This window comes from Idiotropiscis lumnitzeri, chromosome 19 (genome assembly GCF_059441095.1).
Source record: "Idiotropiscis lumnitzeri isolate Australia: NSW breed Sydney's pygmy pipehorse chromosome 19, RoL_Ilum_1.0, whole genome shotgun sequence".
In the NCBI taxonomy this organism is placed as follows: Eukaryota; Metazoa; Chordata; class Actinopteri; order Syngnathiformes; family Syngnathidae; genus Idiotropiscis; species Idiotropiscis lumnitzeri.
Window position 1 is genome coordinate 3,746,470 of NC_142409.1, and position 23,071 is coordinate 3,769,540.

At 37.3% G+C, this 23,071-nt stretch overlaps 1 protein-coding gene and 1 long non-coding RNA gene across 3 annotated transcripts in view; one reads left to right on the forward strand and one right to left on the reverse strand.

Moving 5' to 3' along the window:
* Positions 1-13,917, forward strand: part of LOC148318170 (uncharacterized) — a 44,794-nt gene extending 30,877 nt beyond the window's left edge. The window contains exon 3 of the long non-coding RNA XR_015839907.1: positions 13,600-13,917. This is a non-coding gene — a long non-coding RNA (uncharacterized LOC148318170). The remainder of the gene's footprint in view (positions 1-13,599) is intronic.
* The window catches only part of cntnap2a (contactin associated protein 2a), a 249,149-nt gene that overhangs the window by 165,562 nt on the left and 60,516 nt on the right, over positions 1-23,071 (reverse strand). The gene's annotated exons all lie outside the window — the stretch shown is intronic.

Genomic DNA, 23,071 nt, shown 5'->3' on the forward strand with positions numbered 1-23,071 from the left:
ATCTATGGATTATTTTTTTTCCCCAATAGGCAGGACATAAAAATGAGTTGTTTTCCCCTATCGCTCGAACAAAGATATGTTCCACCCGTTAATCCTTTGCCTCTGTTTGTAGATGTATGGTGTGCAATTGGAATCCATCTCCACATGCCTGAGACTGAAGTACCCTGTTAGTATATTTTCTATCTATTCATTTCTCTCATTCATTGTTAACAGCTCTCCAAATGTCACCTCTTACACAATATAAATATCATATAATATTGTGTGCCCTGCGATTGGCTGGCAACCAGTTCAGGGTGTACCCCGCCTACTGCCCGAAGACAGCAGGGATAGGCTCCAGTACCCTCGCGATCCTTGTGAGGAGAAGAGGAACAAATAATGGACGGATGCATATATTTTACTTAAGAAAAAACATACAGGAAAGCACCAAACAACATAAAAGGTTTGATGACGTGATTATTTTCCATCAATTTAATCACTCAATCAGTGTGAAATTGCAGCTGTTTGATTGAACACATAGCGATGACTACCAATATATGCTGCAGGCGTAGATAGAAGAACAAAATAATAGTGATCATTGAAACAGTGCAATAACAAAAATAGTAATTAATTCTAAAAGCTGCCATGCAAACCAAACTGAAAACTGTGACAAAATTAAGGTGTGTGTGCGTGTGAGTCTGCTTCGCTCTATTATAGTAAGATAGCAACCAATGCAAACTTACTTTAAAAATTGAAAAGTACAACGACACGACAAACACTTATAACTGCATACTACTTTATATGTCATTCGCAGTAACGTTCGGGAATTCCAGGCAACAGTGCCAACAAGATCGTCGCGATCTGTGTTTGTTGTTTTTGGTTCACTATTTGGTTTCATGTTTTTTTTCCTTGTGTTTGGTGTGTCTCGTCATGCTAATTATGTCCACCTGTGTTCCTTTATCCAAGCCCTTGTGTTAACCAATCAGCTCCTTCCAACCCATTGTGTCTTGTCCAGGTGCTCCTTGTTGTCTCGTTAATTTGGTTGTATTTAGTTCCCTGTTTGCGTTCACTTCCTGTCAGTTCATGGTCCCGGTCACATGACCATGTCTGTGTCCATGTCAGTTGTCTTCCTAACTGTCAAGTTAAGCCAAGTCCTTATGTTTTGTTGGTCCCTGTTGTTTTGTACTTTTGATATTATAGTTTATTCCCAGTGCCTTGTCTGCTTTGTTTTCTCGTTTCTTCTTTCTTGCTTTCGTTGTTACTCCTGAATTTGGGTCCTCCTCCTACACCACAAACAAAACCGTGACATAGATGTTCCAATGCCTTCAAACCCCCAACGCAGAAACAATGTGTGCACATAACCCGTTAAGCTTTGTATGCGGGGTTGTGACTATCTCTCGCACCGAAGAGTAACTAAAGGAAAAGATTCTTGCACAAAAAAACTTTTTTCAACATTAGCTACTCTATATAAAAAGTATCCAGCTCCTGGAAAAAAAACACATTTAAAAATATTTTTGTTTTTGTAGTTTTTTTTTTTTATTTTTTTTTTTCATGAATTATTGGTAAGTAGTGGGGCTTCTCCCCCCTCCTGCAACCCTCCGTTAGCCAGCCGCCACTGCCAAAGCATCCATCAATCAATTCCACACATTAGAATTGCTTCATCAAATAATTGGTTCATTCTGGTGACATTCTCCTTCCCTACCACTATTCTAGACATCAATTTCTTTGTATGATGAATTCAAAGACTGTTCGGTTTATACATAACATGGAAACATAATTTAATCACAAAGTCGAATGTGTTCACACACTGCGTGCAATCACATTCAGTTCGCATTCAATAACCTTTCTGCTTGACTTAATGTTCATCTATTATTGATCCAATAAATTTAACTCCGGCACAGATGAATGGTTCTCTCTGTCATTGCATAGCTGGTTTTATGGGATATTGTACCTGTGTTGACGCTGACACCCACAAGCAGAACTCCTCTCGTGTTTTTTTCTTTTTTTTTTCTTACAGTTTTGGGAATGCGCAGCGAGACCGATGAATTCACATACTGCAGCTTCCAATGATGAGGTTATTTAAAAGGGACAGTGTGAAAGAGCGATGTTAAATTAAAAGCTTTCGAGATGATTAGATATAATGTAGAATATAGCGTTTAAGGTCAAACTCAGTATAAATGGTAAGAGAAATATTTTAATTAGCCCAAGCAAATTGGGCAAATACCAAGAGACAGTTTTGCAGTTGCCAATGCCCGGAGGCTTTCAACGCTTTCCTTGCTGGCCTCAATATTATCAAAAACACTGACCTGCATTTAAAACTTGCATGGAATTTTATATATTTTGTCTTTATTGTGTAGTGTGCGTCTGCATTGTGTGTGAGTTATTTATTTTGTCCAATCAGCGCAAAACGTGACGTTCAAAAGACACGGGTATAATGATATCCAGTTTATTCTCAAGATGAGGCGTAAGCCACATTCTCTAGACTTTACTCATTCATTGACTTTCATTTCATCAATTTTGCTTTTTTATCCTCCCTTTTGATCCATGGACTGCACTCCAGGTCACATCAGTGAAAGCAGCATGAGTCAGTCAAGCCTCAGCCGAGGCGAGACCTGCTCAGAGCAGCATGAATCATAAGCCTCCAGCTCTCACGTTTATACTACCTGGGAGGGAGAAAGCATCTGTGTTTGTGTTTGAGAATATCAGCATGCTTGTATTTTATGCACGCAGAGCATCAAATATAAGGGAAAAAATGATTTTGTTAAAATGTATTCTTTCTCCATTTGTTCAGTGAAATTCTAGCCTATGTTACTCTCCGAATCAATCGTGCAGGGAGTGTTCAGAGGCCACGTCACATTGCTGCACTTTTATTTAATTTGGACTGACAATTAGCTGCTGATTTACGAATGCAGAAGCTCATCTAGCAATCAGTGACTGGGGCCGTCTTCTAGTTTTGCAGGAAAGGGAGTTCAAAAGAAATATGGGAGAAAAAACTGATTGTGATTAGAGATAAATCATTAAAATGATTTTATATGGTGGCTAAATTTAGAGTTATTTAAATATGTTTTTTTTTCATCCAAGCAGGGACAATGCCATCTGTGGAAGGTCGGCACTTTGAATGGAAGGTTTACTGGAGAGTGGATTATTCTTTAGTTCCTGTGGTTAATCTGGTGGGAATCACTTTCAATCCAAACAGTATTAAAATACTATTCAGGTTATTCTAGAATGCCAGGTATTATACAAGTGGTTGGCGGTTATATAAATATAGTGTCAAAGGGACTCCAACTGGCCCATATGAGTATAAGCGATGATAAAATAATGATTTATTTAAAATTTTTTAGCACTTGTTGTAGATGTCAATCATGGGGCACACATTGTGAAAAAAACAAAACAAAAAAAATTTATATTCGCATTCATTTCAATTCGCAATTTGGATTCTTCAGAGAATCTGACATGCATATATATATATATATTTTTTTTAAGTAAGAGTAAGACGGAGTACCCGAAGATACCGACTCAAGCATGGGGCAAACATGCAAACTCCACATAGGAGGGCTGAAGTTGCTGCCATGACTGATATCAAGTGTAACTAGTTTCGAAAGAAAGTATTTATGCTTGTATTAAAAAAGAAACTCAAAACAGAATTTCAGCAAGACAACGTTTAAGGCCCCAAGGCTTAATTAATGAAATCTATACAAAACAAAAGCAAATCACAAAAGTTCATTACACACTCACTCAACTGCATACAAATGTTATTTTTCATTTCCAGTTTCTCTTGTTTATCCCAAATTTATTCAGAGAAAACAAAACAAATGAGCCACGCAATTTCAATTCACCTTTTTTATAATTATTCCACAAATGAACTCGAACGGAGACATTTCTGCTTTCTCGTCTTGTTTTTTTTTTTTTTTTTAAACACCTGTTCCCTTCAGATCATAACAACTGTCTCTGATTTCAAAAAGTGTCCATTGTACACATGCCATTTTTAAATAAACTTATTCATACAATTTAGGGGTATTTAAATTGATAAATAGTGGACCAGTTTGGTCTATATTTTATGATTAATGAATTATTCTGTTCAATCAAAAACAAGGAATGTTTTGAAGCTTTTGAAGTCATGCATGACTAGAACAGTGAACAATATCGTGATGATTTCTTGTTGATGACATCCGTGTTTGTTTTTTAGTATCGCTTAGAATTTTGGTATGTTTGTTTTAAACGTGATGTGTGACCAGTATAGTTCAGCATCAATTATAACCCCAAGGAATGTTTACGCATCCATTCATTCTGTCCGCGGAGTGCCCAAATTCTTTTTTTATTATTATTTTTTTTAATATTGTGATTTTCTATATTGTATAGATCTATTTTTTTCACAGTTTTCATAGACTCAATGAGGACATGGAAAAGGAGGATCTGACTGATTTCACACACAAGTTATCTCACGAGGGGTGGGGTGACTTCCCGATCCCAGCGCTGAAGTCTTTACTCGACCATAGCTGTTGTGCGAACTATTTGTTGTTTTAAATACTCAATAACGAGAACTTTGTTTGGATAATCTGCAAACATTACATGAACTTGGGTGTGCGAATTTCACTGTGGGATTTCTTCGCTGATGCAGCCGCAGGGCCTCGTCTCGGAATTCCTTCCAATTTCTTATTAGGGTCACGGGTATCCTGTGGGGTTTACCGTTCTGATGGTATTAATTTATAATTAGAACGACCTTTGTTTTTGTATGTCTGATTTTTACTCAACGTACAGCGCTTTGTATTCAGTGTTGGAGTTCTTTTATTTTTTTTTCAAAATCCTCTATTAATTCCGGTAATTATTATTTGATTATATCCTGCACCAACATCCATGAACAAATGTTGCTGATATGAAGCTCCATACAACATTTATGAGCTTTCCAGTTTTTCATATTCTTAGTATGTTGTGCAAAAAATGCAATTGCAGGATTTTACATGCATACCATATTTTAATAGAGCAACAGAATCAGGAAGGGGGGACAATAAAACACCCGAATGGTGCATAGTAAAAAGGCCCAGGGAGTTTATGTTTTCCTCATCGTGACTGCACCGCACTGCGGGACGGTCACGGAAGCAATCTGTGAATCACTAGTTGTTGGAGGAGTCTGGACGGGCTTTAGTCATTTCCCCTGTAGACGTCAGGAAGAAATCATGAGCCTCCATCTCTCTCCCTCGTTCAACGCTCATAAAGATGATTTGCTGCCAATCTGGCAACAGAAGCCCATAATATCACTCCCTCCACTGCCCTCCAACCCCTTCGTCAGCCCTAAACTCTGTCATGCTGAGAGACAATATGTTCTGATTGTCAGTTTGAAGCCAACGTAGTGCGGGGGTGACATGGAGAGGCTCCAAGATGGAGTAAAAAATTCAAAATAGGATGTACTTTATGTTGGAGTTCTACAAGTGTGAACGCAGTTTGACAGAACTCAATCAACTTTATGGCTAAAACCCTTCCATGTTAGTCATCGGCTTTTACCCATTAACCTTTGATTTTCTATATCACTTATTCGGTTCAAGGTCTCTATCCAAACTGACTTTAAGTGAAAAGTGGTCTACTCCTCCATTTGGTCGAATGGCAACATAAAGCTAGAGGAGCGGCCGAATCGGTCATGAACCGATGATCCCACCTGGTCTATCTTGTTTTTCCCCCAGTGTTGAAATACTTTTTGTACTTTTGAGGAGCAATCGTGCTAATCAATGACTTAATTTGAGGAGTACTTTTTTTGGAGGTTAATCCCAGGGACCTAATGCAAGGCTTTTATTAAACAATAAAAATACGACAATATAACAAGGTTGAATGTAGAGTCGAGTGTCCCTCTTAAAATTTTATAGAATAATCATGTATTTGGGTAAATTATTTTTACTGAAAACATCACGATTTATAACACACGACCAATAGGTTGTCTTTTTTTTTTAAATATATTTTCAACAGATTGTATTTCTTCAATCCACACAGTGCGTAACAGCAAACTGTATTTTATTGTTTAGAAACATTTTCAGTTTCAATATAAATTTAAACTTGAAGTTAACATTTCCTGTATTAACAGCCTTTGTGACTTTCCATTTTAGCTTGCAAACATAATAATGTGTTTATTTTCTTAGACGAGCTGATGATGAATAAAGCAAATATTCTTAATACTATTTCAAGCTTTGGAAGCGTGAATGTCCCAAAAATGAAGATAGGAGGAGAGTACAAAGATGAAAAGCAATATTCAATTTTGATAAACATTCTTATCAATTGAATTTCATCATAAAGTTGTTGTTGATAATAATCCTCAAGGAGTAGAATTACTTTATCTATCTCCGCAATTTTCTCAAATTCACATTTTTAGTTGATGAGAAAATGTTAAAAAAAAAAAAAAGTAGGTTCATTTAATCTGTCAGATAATTTTAAATCATATCTAAATTATTCACCGTCCCTAAGGTGAGACTTTTTTTACTTTCTGATTGAAATGACTTCGACTGATGATCAATGTTTATCTATTCCGATCTGCCGTTCACATGCTCCACTTTTTTAACATGAAGAGATCGATGTAAACTTCACATGGTTTGTCAAGGTGGAATTCATTCCTCTATTTAGCACATCAGGTGCGATTGTTTTCAAACTTTTATTAACGCAACAGCTTTTTTTTTTGTAGTGTTGTCCTTCCTTTGTTTGTTTTTCAGCATCTGTTCCCTGTAGCGCTCCTTCTAACCACTTTGTGGATTTGTGGTTACTTCTGTGGTTTTCGTGTTGACACGTTTGTCATTGTTTTATTTTCTTTGAAGTGTTTTTACTTCCCATCTGCTACTCCCTTTTTGTTTAATAAAAAGCCTGGTTTTATCACCGACTCTTAGATTTGATAATACATGCCCGTAACAGCAGCATCGACTTGATTTGATAAAGACAATTTAATTAATCTGAGATTCTGTTTACTTGTTTAGTTTTGGTGCTGCTTGCATTTTGAGTTCAACTAAGAATTTAATGGCGTTGTGTCAGTCTTTGCAATGATTTGAAGAGGAAGGTCTATTTGAGTGTGGGCGTTTATTATACGTACGTGGACAAAGTACAAGGACGAATGTCGGGAGTGATTGTACCATAATGTGGTCTGCGATGATGGTGCCTTTGCTGACGATATTTTCTTACTCTTTTGACTGATGTCGGTTGCATTTACGTCATGCACATTTTTTTTTTTTACAATTGTGTCTCAATTCATATGGATGGACTACTAACTTCTTGTGGCTTTTTTTATCCTCGAGTGATGGAATAATAATTTGGCTAGAAATTAGACTATGAAAACAGCCTTTGCAAAGGAAAAAAAAATACATGCGTACAACTTAAATGTTTGCGAGGACGCATACGAGAGATAGCACACACAAGTAAATGGTACCGATGCTTTAGCTTGGGAAAGTCCAGAAGTAATTAGAGTTGAACTCCATTTGCTAAAGATCCACAGCAGGCTGACAAATGAGGGTTCTCTCTCGCAGCCACACCGGGCCTCCCACGGGTTAATGAGAATCACGAAATGTGTATTTTGAATCTTGCGGTGTGTGCGCACATCTATATAGTGGAAGACTAATGGGAACACAAGCTGTGCTAAAGCTCTGCAGTGACTGGGGTTCGCTGAAGGGGATTTAGCATTGTTCTCCAATTCGGTAATACCTGGCGGCGTGTGCAGGAATTAGAAGTGCTCGTGGCCCAGCAATAGCAAATGAGGCTTATGGTGGTTAGCTTTGTTTGTGTTGTGGCAATAAGCACTTAGCGTGTTTGCTTCTCACGTATTAACTAATGTTTCAGGAGCAAGCGATGTTAACATCGGCTGCCTCTGGATTATTGCGTTTCCTGCCAATACAGAGGATTAGAAAATGTCTGAAACTGTTGCATTGTGCTTCTCTGTCGCAAGCGATGCTCTGCTGTTTTGTCTTGAAATGTTTCCTTATGCACCCTTTATTCCAACTCTGCGTGTGGCGTTTGCTTGATATTTGGCGCACTCTTTCCCCCACAAGCCATTCATGATCGAGTCCCACTCTTTCATTGCCTCTATCCATCTTAAGATAAAGATTTTCAGACACTCGATATGAAGGGAATTGATTTTTATAGTAGGAAACACGATCGCGATACATAATACGAGTAACGTGGTGACAAGTGGTAGAAAAAAAAATGGAAGAAAAACGATTCCAGCAATTATTTGAATCAAATAAGGAAGAAAAGAAAATAAATGGAGCATATAACCTTGTCAATAATAGAATATACAAGTGTCAGAAAGAGATATATTAGAATACATTTGAATTGCCACAAGGCTTCAACTTGACACCTGACTGAGTCTGAATATTAGCAACTGTGATCAAGCAGTGCATGATTAATTGCCCACATGACTGAAAGGGCATAGCCGATGGTGTTGTTTATCTTCATGACAAGCTCAAAGTTTGACATTTGTCCAAAGCGTAATAAACACGTCACTTACACTTCTTCAACACGATAGTTTGACCTGGCAACTATGTATTCCTTGCTAATCCGGCACAGTCCAAGCCATGTCTGTCATGCACTCTACATACTACATTCAAGACGTACGAATATGTTAACCCGGATTAGTGATTGACATTTATAAGTAACTGAGGAAAAACAACGTCAGAGGCTTTTTTAATTTAATTTCCATTTTAGTTTGAAAAAAACAAAACAAAAAAAAAAAAACAAGCATACAGTATCAGTCTGGGGAGGTTGAGAGGAGTTCAGAACATTCTGAAAATATGACTCAAAAAGGTTGCAAAATATCTCAAGGTAATGAACGCACCTCGTAAGTTTGGTTTGCATTGTCATTTAAAGAAATTATAATTCTTAGCGAAAAGGCTTTTAAAAGAATTGTTGATGAATGTAGAGCAGGGGTGGGCAAATTTTTGCTTGGCGGGCCAAAATGGGTTCTAAAATTGGACAATGGGGCCGGACCAGGAGCAGATGGATGGAGTGTTTTGGTAGCCTCATCTCATCGGAGAAAATAAATACATTTAATTTTCAATGGATGTGAACAAAAGCATGATGACAACATATATGTCTTTGAAAAAACAGTTTTTAGAAAATAAAACATTAGCAAGGTTTATTAAATTATTTTATTCCCAAATTCGGTGGGCCGGATTTAACCGTTTAACGGGCCGCATGTGGCCCTCGGGCCGTAGTTTGCCCATAGCTGATGTAGATTCTCAAAAAGTCAATATTTAAAACTTTTGCTTGCAAATAAAGAACATTTGTTTTTCAATAACAGTGATGATTAATTTCTCATCTATCATTTGTTGCGCAATGAACCAATTTGCAGACACCATAAAAGGAGCTAAGACAGAAGTTTGAGGCGTAGAATGAAAATTCCATTGAATTCTTAAAACTGTTAAAAGGCGCAGCTGATCTGGCGAACTCTTTGTGATTAAAGGAAAACCTCTGAAAGCAATAATGTGCCGTCTTCTAAAATAACGATAAGTTGAAAGTGTTGTTTAATTGCAGTCTTCTGTTTGCTTGATGAGGTACAGCGTCGCCATCAGACATCTGCAGTTTGTAATATTGATAGCGCTCAGACATATTGCTTTTAATTAAAAAAAAAACTTTGCAAGGGGTAATCTAAAACATTCTCCATGCTTTTCTTGTGTTGTGAGTGATTCAGCGCCGTGCCAGTTGGAGACCCCGCGTGGGTGAAAATTTCATTTTGTGAGGTCATAAAGAGTGTTAAATAATAAAGATAGGGGGGAAATACAAAAGGATAAAAAGTAACAAAAAGTAGGGTTGAAGTAATGCACAAAAAGTTTTAATACGTTGAGGAAATTGGATTACATATATGAAGCCAACATTCATCTTTTGCTACCTGTGTAGAAAACTGGACGAAAGGTCAAAGTGCAAGCATTTTTTTCCCCCTTTATTTCCACCTCACTTGTTCCTCCCAACGTTACACGGACTGGCTATTCAGAACACGATGTGTCTGTGGTGTCGCAAGATGAAGAAGGAAGAGAAAATAGGGAGCGTGCCTTGTTAGCAGTGAATGGAAGGAGCGACAAAGGCACAGTGCAGCGTGTAGACTCTTGGGAGCCTTTGGCAACACACTGTTCTCTGATACAATACACAAAAAAAAGTCCCTGAAACACGCCTGCGGAAAAAAATATAATATTTGAGCTGGAGTGTTGTTCCCTTTCCAGCGCTAATCAAACGGGATATAAATGCACCCTACGCACGAATATCTCACTAAACAACAAATACAACAGATCTTGTACCATATAGTACCGCACTGTATGTCATTATGAACCCAAGCTGACGCGCAGACCACAAATGGCAAAAACATAACAAATAATGACCCTTGGTGGAAAGCAATTCATTGTATTGCATGTGGGCGTCTGCTCATGTTTGCCTGCGGCTAAGTGTGTCTGACTTTGGTTAGCGCGTATGCATTGATATGTAGATCACTTTGTTGTCATGAACATACATCAGGGATCATCGACCGAGTTTTAGTGCCATCATCCATTGTACCAGCAACTGCGGCGCGGTTTTTCATAATGACAATGACATGGGGTAAACATCCCCACTAGATGCATAAAGTCCATCACCCACTTTCACCAAATAAGGTGATAAAAATCTCCAGCACAACAGAGGACTAATATTCTCTTCCCATTGGAGAGTCGCACAAAAAAATGAAAAATGATTTACACAAGTGTGTGTGTTTATGCGTGCAGGGGTGTGCATGCATGTGTGTGTATATCTATATATATATCTATATATCTATCTATCTATATATCTCTCTCTCTCTCTCTCTCTCTCTCTATATATATATATATATATATATATATATATATAGTGTGGCACTTATATAACTTAATGTACCGTATAAGTTTCGAGAACTTCTTATAAGAAAAATGCCATTGAGATCATATATATATATATATATATATATATATATATATATATATATATATAGAGAGAGAGAGAGAGAGAGAGAGAGAGAGAGAGAGAGAGAGAGAGAGAGAGACTTTATGTTTTCTTTCTTTCATAAGAGAATCTACAGTATTCTTTCTGTTTTTTTACACAATAAACATTTTGGACTCAGCAAGAAAAAAAAGTACTGTATTTTCCGGTCTATAAGGCGTATGTATTTAAGTCGCGGCAACTCTTTTTTGGGAAAAAAAAAAAAACGACTACTTTGCTAATTAAAACAGAAAAGTTCCAAGAGAAATAAAAAAAAAAAAATCGAGATTTATTTTGCGTATTTTCTGAACAATAGAGCGCCACTACCAGTGGCGCAAGAAAAAGCCACAGAAAAGTGAGAGAAAAGAGATTTTTTCACTTGGTCCTCGCTCTCCCCAATTTCAAAATCCAATGCTGCGCCGCTGCATGTCGCCCAAAAGTGGTGTTTATCAGACACTTCCCAGAATTTGGGAGTACAAATATTAGAGTGACCTGCCACAAATTCTGAATTTATCCCCATCTGAACACTTTATTTCTTGGACATGCGGGCTTACTTGCTGCAACTGTGGTTGGGGGAGTGGACTGCCTTTCCCAGAGCAGTGTGTGTGACCAGCATGTTGAAGAGATCCCACGTTGTTGTTGCTGAATGTGGTTGTTTCAGCCAGTCAGCCCCATAATCTTATGTTGATAAAATACCCTGCAAACTTCAGGATATGTCTTGTTTGTTACTTGTTAGTGATATAACTCCACTTATCTAGTTCACCCCCCTGATAAAAATTCTAAATAAATAATATTTAAAAATGGTATTTTACATGGGCGCAATGCAACATTTTAGAGAGTAATAAACTATCAAACACATTTCTTAATCATTTGATTTAAAATATTTGCATAATTATAGAGAGAGAAAATCATCATTTGACGTTATCTTGTCCATTAAATGGCAAATGGTATATGCATATGTGTGGTCTTAAACCTGACTCCAAAACCACCTAAACCATTCATGTAATACATGAATTCGGAAAGATGAGAAATTGTTTGTATGAGACCAACTGGTCAGTTAACCTTGCCTGTTTTATCCAAGTATTCCAATTCAGAAGTCTACATAATAGAACAAAAACAAGAACTCCACATTCATTCTCAACATGCTTTTTGTAGCCCTTGGCAAGATTAGGTTTTGTTCTTTATCTCAATGGCATGTGCAATTGTTTTTCCCCACCCGACACCTTAAATATCATCGCCCAATTAAATCAACTCCTCTTAGCAAGGGAACTAGCTAGGCAGCACAGCTTTATTCAAAGCGACGCGGGTCCTGACTCATATTACTGATCTTAATTGATCCAGCAACACTCCTTCCAGCATCTATCCAGCAACGAACTAAATGCTTTTTCTATTTCCCCCGATAGGCTCTCCGACGTCAACATTCTGAGAGTATATTGATTGTCAGTGTCACAAAGTGGGTTTAGTGGTACATAATTGTTTTTGCTGACGTCCTACTAGTGCTTGGCTGTTAGAATTGCTCATCAGTGATGGGCAAATTACAATCCAGTTTCCAAAACCAAACAGACCCAAATCCTTCCATTGCCTGTACCGCATATTCTGATTAAACATCCACACTATATCGAGTGAACATTTACTTGCTCCGTGTTGGCTGGTCAGCCTTGTACTCTATTGTACCGGGCACTCAGTTGCTACAAGTTCTTGGCTCAGAGGTCCTGCTCCCTGTCAACACCAAGGTCATTTATGCAATATAAGAGACACAATGGTTTTGAGGCAGCTTCTGGAAGGACAGAAAAATACTGGTCAGTCCAGTCATTATTATTGTTTTCTGAGTCAGGGTTCTGAACTTTGAAACAATTGGAGTGTTTCCTGGAAAACCTCTTTTGGTGAACAAATGATTTGATTGGCTCATCACAACATGAGCTAAACCAGGCGTGGGCAAACTATGGCCCGAGGGCCACATGCGGCCCATTAAACGTTTTAATCCGGCCCGCCGAATTTGAAAAAAATTAAATGAATAAACCTTGATATTTTTTTCTAAATACTATGGTTTTTCAAAGACATATATATATTGTTGTCATGTTTTTGCTCACTTTCCTTTAAAATTAAATTTATTTCTTTCTACAATGAGGTGAGGTAATAAAACACTCCATCCATTTGCTCCTGGTCCGGCCCCTCTGTCCAATTTTAGCACTCATTGTGGCCCGTCAATCAAAATGTTTGCCCACCCCTGAGCTACACTAATAATGTGTGTTTCTCGTTTAATTTTATGTGACACCGGCCTTTATCTTTATTTAAAGGCAATTGTCGGTCCGCACAAGACTTTAACTTGGTCTGGACCAGGACTGTTGTCCGCCATATGAAGTACCCGGTCTAGATCGTTCCCATATCCTGTTGTGAGTCGATTTTTGGTTGCTTGGTTTTGTTGTTATGTCTTTGTCTCCACTATTCTCATGATCCTTACTCCCCTTGCATATCAGTCAATCAGTTCACTCCATCTGCTCGTGTCACGTTCAGGTGTGTCCCTACTGTCTGTCTTGTTTGTATTTAGTTCCTTGTTTTCGTTGTCGGTTTATGACTATCGTCAAATATCCCAGGCCCTATATCGCGTCATGTTGCCCAAATGTAGTGGTGAGTCTGTCCCTCGGTTAACTTTATTTTGGTTTTAATACTATAGTAATAATATTATAGTTTTGCCGATCCATTGGCATGATCATATCAGAACATCTTTGAAGTACTATCCAGAGACCTAATCACACAGTGAGAGAGGATTTTCCACCAGATGTACAGACACCCCAATTGTGGTCATCATGGACATGAACCTTCTCATTACCTGGAGAAGGTCTCCTGAGGTCCAACAATGGAATCTGGTGCCCGAAAGCCAGCAATATGGATGAACTACAACTTCCTCCATATCAAGAGCAAGTTGGGACAAAAAACGCACTCGGATGACATGGAGCCTGCTCATACAAAGAGGTCATTCCATCCATCAAGGACAATTCCATCTTTTTGGGAGCCATTGAAGGATGCGAACAGCATTGAACAGCTATTGAAGGGATGGCCGAAGAACATCGGGAAATCTGGACTCCCTGGAAGGTTTGAAGACATGACCATCCCAATAAACCTATTTCACACATTTGTCAAAGTGGAAGAAAAATCAAACAAGGCCCAATGCAACTAGAACAAGTCTCCTGCAGTCAACCAGTGTTGGAGCTAAGGGTTGATTTAAAGAGAAGGTGTCAGTTCCCCAATGTTGTCTACTTCTTGATTAGCACCGCGTGTGTTCTGATTGTAGAGTGTGTTGCTGCCTGAGTTTGGGCATTTGTACAGAGATCAATTTTTGGTGCTTCATAGTCGTCCAGTTTTAAAGCAAAGTTGTTTAATAAATTAATACAATATGATGACATGAATATGTGAGCTTCTTTGAAGGTGAAAACGATTTCTCTCCATTTTCACGTTGGTATCATCGTTCAGTGTCAAATGCAGAGTCCCGGGTCAGTTTCCTTTGCCAACCTGTTGTCACACCGCCGTCAAAATGTCACACGAGATAACCATTGCTCATTTTGATTTGAGTGTATTAAACAGATGGGCTGATGTATTTAGCATGAATCTGTCTGGAGCCTATAGAGCCCCCGCCGCTGCCATGCTTGCTGAAGCAGATTGTTGATGACAGCTTCCCGGCTGCAAAAAGCAGACAGCGTGCTGCAGGACAGCTTCTATTATTGCAGCGAGCATCCGAATGAGCAAACACATGTAAGCAGAAGCCACAACACATAAATAGTTCCGCAAAAAAAGATAAAGAACAAGCACATCAAAGCGAACACATTTTAGCCCACACAAGTTGACTTATTTTCTGCACATTTTACAGGACGTTATCATATCCTCACTTTCCCACCTGTGCAGCCATCGGAGACATCCAACATCTTGGATCAAGTGTTCCCGCCTCAGTTCTGCACTGAACACATTCTAACGTGCTGCTCTTTGACAGCTTAATGTGTTTTTCAAGACGTGTCACCGTTTGTCTCCTCAGTTTATTTAAAAAGGCACACAGTGCCACTGGGGTGGGTGACATAATGGGAAGGACTTTGTAAAGGTACCCCATAAATAAAACATTTATTTTTAGATAATTTCCATTAAAAGCTCAAGTTAAAGCATTGGTGTTAAAAGCTATTAGCAACTCTAAATGAGTACAACGAGACCTCCATGAAGAAAGTGGCAACCATTTATTTGTTGGGTGTATAACCAGTAGCTCATTTGCATTTACTCCTGTAAAATTAATTAAAAATGATCTGTAACGAACTCTATTTATATCTGAAAATTCCCTGCAAGAATTATTATTCCATATTTTCTACAATGATTTGGCCAAAATATGAAATAAAACTCTCCAAACTTTGCGCAGACATCGGGCTAGATGAAAAATGTGATATTTTAAAGTTGCCATAAATTAATATAAAAACTTGTTCTATAGTGCCCCCTAAAATGCTTTTAACGGAGCCCCAAAAATATCTTTTGTTTTGTTGTCAAACTACTGGAAAATGGGGGCGGGGCATCAAATGTTATGTTTCATAATTTCTTCAGCACAATAGATGAAATGTTTAATAACTAACTTCTAGATCAGGCATGGGCAAACTACGGCCCAGGGGCCACATGCGGCCTGTCAAACGTTTTAATCTGGCCTGCCGAATTTAAAAAAAGAAAAAATGAAACCTTATTGGTTTATTTTCTCAATTCTGTGTTTTTTCAAAGACATATATATTGTTGTAATGCTTTTGTTCATTTTCATTGAAAATTACATTTATTTTTTTTCTCCGATGAGGTGAGGTTACCAAAACACTCCATCCATTTGCTCCTGGACCTGCTCCTTTGTCAAACCTTAGCACCCATTGTGGCCCGCCAGTGAAAAATTTGCCCACCCGTGCTCTAGATACTCCAAAAAAAAAAATAATTCCAAACATCACATGTAAAAAAAAGTATTTCTTATACATGCAGGGTGAAGCTGCGGTGTGAAATATGAAGAATGTTTTAAAAAGCAACAGGACACAAATTTATAAATGCGATGCCAATTCTGTTTTCTCCAATTTGAATTCAGATCGAGTCTTGTTGACAACTTTATATTTAACATACAATTCTATTTAATTATTCTGTCCACTGGGCCTGACAGACATGAAAAGATTCCAAGGGCACAGATGAATAGAAAAGTACAAGCACTTCAAGTTACTTCTATGAAGATTGAAAAGGATCCGACAAACGTCTTCAAATGGAAAGATAGGTTAGCTTGAAATAATAATGTTTGAATCGTTATCCCAAGGCAAAATTAATTGGGTAGAACATCAAAAGGAGTCTTGGGGTGGAATAAAAGACACGGAAGCATGGAACCTTGAGTGGCTTTCGTAACAAAGGGGAACAAAGTGGGAGGGCGTGCTCTCCTTCAGCCTGAACTGGTATTTTCATGAAAGTGTCAAAAGCGAGATGGTTTGGCTGGCTAAAACTTTAGTACCGGATGAAATAGCCAAGATCATCCAAAAGTTCTCTTTAAAGTTGGTTCAACATTTTGATTAATGGAAAGTCATGCAAAATTTTCTCGCTTGGAACTTAGTAACACTGTGAGGTATGACTTTGGTTACAATACAGTTGTAATCTCAGTTTTGAGGATACTTTATCTATCCGTGTGTACTTTCCACTCAATAAATAAATAAATCTTGGAAATATCTCCGACTGAAAACACTTGAGCACAGTAGGTCTACCAATGGTGAGTTTTCAATTCGGCGGCTGAACTAACTAGTCAAGCCAGTAAAAGCAGCAACAATCAGCGATCCTGGCAAATGTCCAATCGGAATAAACTAAATTTTCATAATTTTACTCATCCTCTGCCCTGAGTCGGTTGAATTTTAAAATTCTCTTTATAATGTACGTGTTTGTCCAGCACCGAAGCGGTCCAAAATTTCCAATATGGCTGCGCACTGGGTAAGGAATTGCTTTGATACTTAATCCACTCAAACATATTTTCAGGAAATCAAATGCCATCGATGTTTGCTCTTTTATTCCTCATACACACTGATTAATTGAATACTGGAATATGAATTTTGACCGGTGTGTTTGTTTAAGTGACAAAGTAGAATGATACTTTCAAAAATGTATACTGACGATTAATTTAAATATGTAATACATAATTTGTACATTGAAAGCCTCTGATGAGCGTTACAATGTCAGATATTGAATCGCATTGCATTTTTTTGTAAAAATGTCAATCAGTTCTTCGTCATTCACTCTCTACCACCCGCACACATGACAATTGCCTATGCTTTACATCAGAAAGATCGCATGCAATACAATTAGTCTTTGCAGGTTATAATTGATTTTGATTGTCCCAAAAAAAAAAAAAAAAAAAAAACCTGCTCTCTGGAGCTACAAGTGCATTTACTGGAGCATGATATCGAACTCATCATTTTTGGTCCCCTCACTCCTCATCAAGCCCCCACTGTGGAATATGTTTTGTACTAATTTAACATTCACTAAGTTGCGTTATGTGATTAGTGAGTCGCAGTCGCAGAGAGCAGATAATTCAAGGTTTATTTCGTATTCTGTTTGTTAATCAACTCCATCTAATGCATTCATTTTCTACTATCAGATAAATACACCAACAATGGAAATATAATTAAGAGTCGTTGAAGGTATGCGCTACATTTTATTTTACTTTTGTGTTTGTGCATGCGTTCGACTACCCCTTGCTGCTCTGCATGGAGAACGTGCGAATAACAGTAATCTGTTACAGCAAAGGCAGGAACAGCACCGGTGTTAATGGGAGCAAGGAACCCATTCTCTAGGGTTTATACTACAGGAAGAAAATGGTTATCAATTTATTATTATGCTTATTTAATACCTGCAATAGGATGGGGAAACTGTCTCATTGAATATTTGGAACTGCTGTTTTTCATTCTTGCAAAGGGCTTCATGGATGTGCAGTACCATAGTCACAAGGTCGTTGAAACTGAATCGATATCATCTCTACTGGATGCAGCCAAGTGGTTTACGCCATTTTGATAAGATATCAAATTGTTGTGCATGGTTGATGGGACACAAATACGTTATTTTACTCCCAACTGGCAAAGTTGGGATATAGCAGTGTAAAGGACACATAGAAACCGATTAATTTTCTGACATTGTTTGGGTCACAAAGTAACCAACGGTAGAACTATCTTGTCAAATGGAGCTTTGATCGTTTAATTTTACATTAGGCATCGTTACATTTTGTTTATTTTGAGGGGATAGCGGTTGGAGTGGCAAAAGAGGTGTACTGTAGCGGTACGTAAACGGGAGCAACAAAGACTAACAAACTATACGAAAGCCAAAAGATACTTCTAAAATTGATAGACTGATTGAGTGAACATACGCAACACAACAGAAGTCATGGAAGTAAAAAGTAAGAAAAAAGATTGTAGGAAAAAAAAAAGTAAAAAGACTTATCTAGTCCAACCCCTTATTCTCTAAAAATTATTAGAAATCATATTTTACATTTATTTATATATATATATATATATATATATATATATATATATAATAACGCAAACTATAACAAACTAAAATCAAAGAGCCCTTTTTCTGCATGTATGCTCAAAATAACTACATGAGCCCGACGTGAAGGCCCACATTTCAATACTATAAATGAAAAAGGAATAAAACTAAAGGAGAGAAACGAATAAACTCAAGCCCAAAACATTATTAAAGACTCTGGAATTATAGATTCAGTATAAATTCCCATGTCTATTTATGATTTTGATATTTTACAGTAACTACATTTTTTATCTTTATGAACAATTGCACACAACCTTTCAATGTATTATCATAATAACTGTTTTGTTCTTATCCTTGTTTTTTTTTTTCAGACCCTTGTTCCCCTCAAACTATAATAGCACTCTCTGATTTCAAAATAACCCAAGTCTGCTCTGAAGCTGCCTCACCAAACGGCGTAAGAGTGAGCGAGTTGACAGACAAGTTAGCATTTGTGACACATCCAAACAATCTCACTTCAAAATAGAAGTTGAACACGCGTAAATTCATTTGTTGACAAACAAGCTTGTTCCCCGCTGGTTGCATTTAACAAGGTCATAGATGGTGTTCTATGTAGTTGAGCGAGGCCTCGCACATCCACCAACTCTAAGAAATGGGAAGTGATATTTACTTGGCTGTGGCTCTGCGACTGTGGGTGAGTATATTGCTGGCATCTCCAAAAGGAGGCCAAAAAGTCGATTTGAAGGTAGAATTCCGAGGTTTCCACCTGACACCAGTAATTTACCAATGCGCAGTAGTAGTGGATTGTCTCAGGTGTAGAGTTCCCTGGTTTATAAAATGTGCTGTGTAAAAAAAAAAAAAAAATCTATAAATGGCTTTATCCTTGGGCTGAATTTTTTAAATTGGACAAACTTAAAAAAATGTATTAAAAACTTTTTTTGTAAAATGTATTTAGATTTTTTTTTAAGTGAAAAAAATTTGGATTTTTCAAATAAACATTACTGCCCATTTTTTACAGTGTACGTAGCTTTAAGCCTGCACATGCTAGTTGTTGGATGCACTCAGAGGGTAGCAACTCCAAAATACATTTGAGAAAGAAAAAAACATTAAGTTGAGCCATTAAGATGAGTGTGAAAGTTAGAAAGACATTTTCAACACGTCAGATTGGTCTATAATTTAAAAAAAAAAAAAAAACGGACAGACCAAGAGGATTGAGTTGTAAAAAAATATATATATTTCATCCTGATTCCAATCTTAAAACGTATTTAGAAACAGCCAACGATAAATATAGCACTGCATGTTGAAGCAACTGTGTAAAAATTTAGCATGAATACCAGAAAGACTATATGCAAAATATAAAAGCTTGCTCACAGAAGTTGAATTTACAAAATCAAATACATGGACCAAATGAAAACAGCTGCTTAATCGTTGATGAAATCTAAATTGTCAGGCCATCGTGTGTAGGTTAAATTTTTCCCAAATGCAGTTTAGAAGCCAACTTACATCTTCAACCATGAGAGCGGAGCGTCAAAATGTTTCCCAAAACAGATTAACAAGTGAAAGGAATAAGTGAAGTGTTGTTTATTTTGCTCAGCGCTTCTCTCACCGGGGGTATTACAATGTTAATTTTCAAGCTCAAACAATCTTACTTTGTTGATTTACCTTGAAGTATGTAGGTTGACTGGCTCAAGGCAATCCACGAAAGACACACACATTTATTTAAATGGAACAATCTCTGCCAGAGGAAAAAAGGCACACTTTTATCTATTTTGTCCCAGAGGTCTTTTTAAAGCAAGCTTGGAAAACCAAACAAAAAGAAAACCTCTCATCAGTCCAATACTCACTCAGCTTTGTTGCATCAATTCACCCCGAAAATATCTTTCTGAGCTACCGTCACATCTCCCCCCACCCGTGCCGGCTCGCTCTTCTATTTCGAACCTTTTTCAATTGTCACCTGTCTCCACTTGTTTTATATTTTGCTGCTCACTCACTGTTAAGTATTTCTCATTGGCAGCCATTTCTTTTTTTCTCGCATCGCTGTCGCCTTGTCCGCTGACTGTCATCTCCCTCACACTTCGGATCATCACTCCAATTTTTGACACCATCGTTCCCCTATGCTTTCACTCATTTGCACTCAGACACTTGGTTTTGATTTGAACTACAGTATCCAAAATGAACGCACTCGGAAGTAGGTGAGTGAATGTTGCGCAATGTGAACCATCATACTTGAATCTCTGTACAGTATCATGTAAATGTGAAGCCACACACTCCGAAAAAGATATTCTATGACCTTTCCTTTATCTTGAGAAAAATAAAAGGTTTGTATAATTGTTTGTTGTTTCTTCTTTTTTTTTTTTTGTTTATGCTCTTCGATGTCGATTGGAATTTTATGTTTCCAGCATATAAACATCAGTACACTCAATGATATCATTTATGTCCATACAGTTGGAATATAGTCGAGTTAAATATTAGGTGTACTTTATTGATAACGTAATCACACAGAGTTGACACGGCTAAACTATTACAAATGTTCTTGATCATTTTTTTTTTTTTTTTGCTCAGTGCAAATTTTGTTTAAATCCACCCACTTTCCTAGTGAGAAAAAGTATTGGAACATTTGACAGATGGGTGTTTCAAATTGCCTCATACATTGATTTCATAGGGCTGTCAAAATTAAAGCGTCAACTCAGGTGATTAATCCAAAACATTTTAACTCAGTTAACTCAGTTTGATTTACTTAAAGAATAATTTGCATACTTTGCAAATATTTTGCCTTATTAACTGAACATCTTTAGCACGTCTCAGAACAAAAACCGCGTTCAAGTTACCACTGGGCCTTGCAAACCAACACTGCTGTGAGTGTGGCGCTTGTGGGCAGTTTTGAGAAATATTTCCGCGAAAAATGCCTGCAATGATGTCTCCATTTAGCTCGATTCAAGAATCAAAGAACGCTATTAGAACAGTCTTTGAATCAAATATACTTCATATTTCGGTGATTTTTCATCAATTCCAAGATATTATTCAAGTAAATATCTTTTACAAGCTTCGCAAAAAATTGTAGTTGAAAAATGTGATTAATCCGATTAATCATGGAATTCTTTTGTGATTAATTAGTTAAAAAAAAGAATCACTTGACAGCACTAATTTATATATATATATATATATATATATGTATATGTGTGTATATATATATATATGTATATATGTATATATATATATGTATATATGTATATATATATATATATATATGTATATATATATATATATATATGTATATATATATATATATATGTGTATATATATATATATATATATATATATATATATATGTATATATATATGTATATATATATGTGTGTGTATATATATATAAATGTATATATATATATATATATATATGTTAGGACAATCAATGTTAAAGTATTACATAGAATACAAATGCACTTCATGACCATTTTCTATATTTAAATTTTAACGCGAGCCAAAGGAATTCATAAAACAACATATAACGCATTATACAAGTTTATCTCAGTCTCTGGAGCAACAATGGGCAGACATTTCAGTGCGTGCTCGTTTTGTGTGAGTATTTCCTTTGGTCCGTTGTTGTGGATGCCTTTCACCTTTGTGCTGCATTCATCTACGTCTCTTTCATTCAGCCATCTCCTTCCTCACCTTCCCATTCCCTAAATGTCCCCTCTCACCAGCTGGTTGTGTCTCCTAATGGCTGTCACAACGTGGACAAACTTGAAACTGCTCTGTGTTGCGTGTTGTAAATGTGTCTCATTAAGATGGGAGGAGGCGGGGAAGGTGATGGGGTTGTGCACCAAACTGCTCCGTGCACTTGCGTTCTTACTAATGAGTTGCTGACAAGTTGATGTCCAATATGTTGCAAACAAGGTGGTCATAACTGTATATGACATTAATGGCGCTTGCTTGAGACAAGCTCAAGGTGTTCCGCAGTACATAGAGGACAAATATGAAGACAAAGCAGTGGTGGTGATAAGAATTTGAAGAATATCATGAAAATTCACTTCCTTGCAAATCAATCATCCACAAAGACCCAAGTGTCAGTTTCAAAATGAAACTACTCACTGTATATAAATTAAAATGCGTCACCAATTGCTACTCCCCAGGACGACACACACAAACACACCTATGCATGCACACACAAAAAGAGAAACTTACCTGGAGAAGACACGGTAGATTTTAATCCGATGGGAGCATGCAGAAAAAGACAAAATGTCGTTTAATAGCTCACAAATACAAAGCATGCACTGCTGGAGTCAAATTAGTGTAGTTTCATTTTCTGCAAGCACAGGGACAGAACTAAGTAACTGTCACTGACCCTGCAGCCCTGAATAAAGCCTTTTATGAACTCCCTAATGATCACCTTGTTGCACTGTGCTGATGTTTCCCCGAAAACAAGCCAGGCTGCCTTTTTAAATACATCAAATTTAGCATGAAAATGAACAGTGTAGTCATAAACAACTGAAAAGACATCAAAGGACGGTTGCAGCATAGTCCAGCTCATTTTGAACAGACAAATGATTAATGGGAACAGCCCTCATTAGATATCAATGTGGTACATGTCCATGCAGGGTTTTCCACATTCAATTTGTCATTTTTGAGCTGGGAATCCAGATTTTTTTTTTTG